General features: G+C 41.9%; 1 non-coding gene across 1 annotated transcript; it reads right to left on the bottom strand.

Annotated features, from left to right (window-relative positions):
* Positions 1-577: 577 nt before the first annotated feature.
* TRNAG-CCC (transfer RNA glycine (anticodon CCC)) lies at positions 578-650 on the bottom strand. The gene has a single exon. It is a non-coding gene; the product is annotated as a tRNA-Gly (tRNA).
* Positions 651-3,969: the final 3,319 nt, after the last annotated feature.

Genomic DNA, 3,969 nt, shown 5'->3' on the forward strand with positions numbered 1-3,969 from the left:
CACAGAGTTGGCCACGACTGAGCGACTGAGCACGCACTCACTGGTTCATTCACTTTGAAAAGGGTGAACTTGGCTGCCAGACTTGCCCTCTGTGATGGCCCATACTCTGTCCGTGGAGTGTGTTTCTCTCTAAACAAATCCACTTCTTACTTATCAAAAAAAGTATGAACTTTATGTTATTCAAATTATATCCTAATTTCAACATACATAAATAAAAGAAGTGCCAAACTATTTCTCCTCCTTTGCTAAGATCTATATGAAAATGGAGCTTCCTAGAAGTAACCTACTTATGGGTAATGCTGATCTGTTAAGTGGGAAAAAATTTGTCTTTCAGAGGCTACACTTTAATTTCTACCTAGTGTTTTATTAAAACTACTGGGGAAATGTCACAGCCAAAAATAAAAAAGGAGGGGAGATGTGATAGCCCCAGAAAAACCCAATCCAGATACCTGCATGCCTATAACCCACCACTTAAACAACAGCTTCTTTCCTGTTTCTTTCTTCCCTTCCTTCCTTTCTCTGTGCTGAGTCTTAGTTGCAGCATGCAGGATCTTCAGTTGCAGCGTATGGGATCTAGCTCCCTGACCAGGGATCGAACCTGGGCCCTCTACATTGGGAATGTGGAGTCTTAGCCACTGGACCATCAGGGAAGTCCAGCAATTTCTGATTCATGAGATATAAAGCAGTCACTCAGTTTCTAGCATCTGAGTTTCCTGGGGAACACAGTTTCTCAATAGGAGTGTTATGAGAACAGTTTGCCAGGACACCTACAAGCAAAGATCGGGTTCACAAACAGGCTGCATTTGAGTTACCAAAGGTTGTTCTGAGATGCACAGAGCCTGCTGGATATACATTTTAAAACACCATCTCTAGATCTATCTTTAGTTCCTGCCTCCCAGCTTATTACACTCATGAAAATAAGTGCATCCACATGATAAAGGCAATTTTGCCCTTAGAAAACACACAATTCCAGAATGTTGATAGATTTCTAAATGGTGATCCATGGGAACCCTTATGGATATAGGTGTTCCAAGTCCCATTCTTTCGTTTAACAGACATTGGCTGAGCATCTGCTATGTGGAGGCAATATTTTAAGCTCTGGGTTCAAGAAATCAAGGACCAGAGAGTCCTGTGCCTCTGTTTCTGGTCACAGAGTCCATTTATAAACCCACCGCATATCTTTGTGCTGCTCGACAGAACAATAATCAAATGCCTTCAATATGCCCTGCACAATGCTAGAAGCAAGTAAAAGAGGCCCTGGTCCAAAAAGTTCACAGAAGGGGAAAATGGTCAATAAATAAAGGGAAAATGTTAAACCTTGCTAGTGTTTATTTATTTATGCGCTGCTGTGTTCCAAAAAAAGATTTAAGGCAGCTTACAAGGATACATAAAACAGCCAGATTGCATAAATTGTAAGTGGGAGAGAAGGGAGAGAAAGAAAAACAAGAATGAGGACTGGAAATGGCGCCAGAAATGAGACTATGTGATAACTTCCTCTATGCTTGATCCTGTGTAGTAGATGCTGCTGGGGTCCTGCCCAGGGCCCCTCAGTCCTAACGTCTGTACACAGAAAGATGCTCATTGCTACGCCTGTGACTCTCTGAATGAGGGCTTTGTTCTGGCTGTGGAAGGACACCTGGCCAGCAAGCAGGATGGCCCAGAAGTCGCAAGGACTTTCTGTCTCTAGAAACGGCCCCACCCAGTGATGGATGGAGTTGGTAGATGAATATCCCAGCTTCCTCTCCTTCCATGGAGATAACATGTGGCTTGTTCTCTGCAGCCTGCCAGTCCCCCCTGCCCTGATGCTGAGCTCCAGTTGCCCATAGCAATAACTCACTTGCCACATGCCCCTTATTGTCCCTCTTCCTTTCTGTGTCTCCCTTTCCATCCTCCCTACTGTGCTTCCTGGAATCATCTCCAGAATAAACTACCTGCCCTTGAATCCTTGTCTCAGAATGAGCTTCGTGGGGAACCCAACCCAATATAGCTCACCATACCCTCATCTGCTATTTATTGAACCTGTATCCCCTGCATTGGAAGGTGGATTCTTAACCACTGGACCACCAGGGAAGTCCCTATGCCTTGTTTTGGGTTTGACTTATTTGACTGATCTTGTCTTTCCTTTTGGGCTTCCCAGGGGGCTCAATGGGTAAAGAATCTGCCTGAAATGAGGGAGACCTGGGTTTGATCCCTGGGTTGGAAAGATCCCCTGGAGGAGGGCATGGCAATCCACTCCAGTATTCTTGGCTGGAGAATCTTCATGGACAGAGGAGCCTGGGGGGCTACAGTCCATGGGATTGAAAAGAGTTGGACACAACTTTTGATGAATTATCTCCTAGTGGCAGGGGGCAGGGGAGGTGGTCCTTGGGCCCTTGGTGCAAATAGTATACATTCAAAGTGTCTTGGTATATAGCAGTATTAACTAAAATACTACTGAATACTGGAGGACATCTATCCAAACCGATCAGTTCTTCTTTCTGGCAATTATAGAACAGGGTCAGCTGTCCATTGATGCTACCGCTGGATCATCTGTATGAAAAAGGGAAAAAAGCGTCTGTTACTCTCGTGCTCTAAAACCACCAAAGGCTCCCCATTACCCATAAAATAAAATGTAGATGTCTTTCCATGACCTACTGGCTCCTGCTCGCCAGTCCTGTCTCCTGTTCTTTTCCCTTTTGCTCACCACATCCTCATCATATGACTTCCTTTCTGTTCCTCAAACACACCTCAAGCCCTTTGCTTTGCAGAGTGTGCCTTCTGCCTGGACTGCTCTTCCCGTAGCTATTTGTGTGGCTAACTCCTTTTTCTTCAAATGTTAATTGTCATCTCAGAGAGATTGCCTAGTTACCTAAATTGGACACATAGTACACACACACACACACACACACACACACACACACACACACTCCCTGCCATTTGATAAAGTTGCTCTTTATTAAGTCATTATATTGATACGTTGATATTCATTTTTTTCCCACAGAACATGTCAGAGTTGGTGCTTATCTTATTCATTGGTTTCTATCTCTTTTCATTGGAACGTAAGCTGCATTCAAGGACAGGCACCTTGTTTGGTTTTTATTCCTAAACAGGCAGCAGCAAACACAGAGCACATAGTGTCCACTCAATATGCTGATGAATGAATATACATAAATAAGTGCTTATTTTCTGTTCTCAATAGCAGAAAAGTGCATACTTTTAGTTCATTCAAAACTGAGAGTATATATCAATATGTATGTCATAAAAAAACAGGAAGGCCAGAAAGCATCCCTTATTTTTCCTCACTAAAATATTTTGGTGATTGTATCATAAGACATATCCCAATGATTCTGACTTCATATGAGCATCAGTAATTTGCAGGAGAGGAGGAAACCTTCATAGAATTCCCACAGCTTAGCTGGTAACCAATTCTGGTCCAGGCTAAAGTCTAAGGAAAGGTCAATAAAACTGCAAACATTGTTTCTAAACTACTTTTTCACAGGATAGCAAAATTATATATAAAAGTTCATGGTGGGGGCTTCCCTGGAGGTTCAGTGGTTGGGACTCCGTGCTTCCACTGCAGGAGGCACAGGTTTGATCCCTGGTTGGGGAGCCAGGATCCGTCATGCTGCTTGAGGAGTGGCCAAAAAAAAAAAAAAAAGTTCACAGTAGGTAGTTAAAAAGTTTTCTGATAGTATCTAGTTTGAGTTATTGTCCAGTAGAAATAAATGTCAGTCACATGCATTATTTTTTTCCCACGTGCATAATTTTAAATTTTCTAGTAGCCACAATGAAAAGAATAAAAAAAGCTGAAAATAACTTTAGCAATACATTTTATTAAACTTAGTATTTCTAAAATAGTATTATTTCATTGTTAATCAATATATATTTTTTAAAGCTAAATAAGATCTCTTATATTTTTTCTTATTTTGTAGTGTACCTCAATTGAGATGATGCATTTGTTGTTTTTGGTCATACTCTATGGTTTCTGGG

The sequence above is a fragment of the Capricornis sumatraensis genome, chromosome 17 (genome assembly GCF_032405125.1).
Source record: "Capricornis sumatraensis isolate serow.1 chromosome 17, serow.2, whole genome shotgun sequence".
Classification (NCBI taxonomy): domain Eukaryota; kingdom Metazoa; phylum Chordata; class Mammalia; order Artiodactyla; family Bovidae; genus Capricornis; species Capricornis sumatraensis.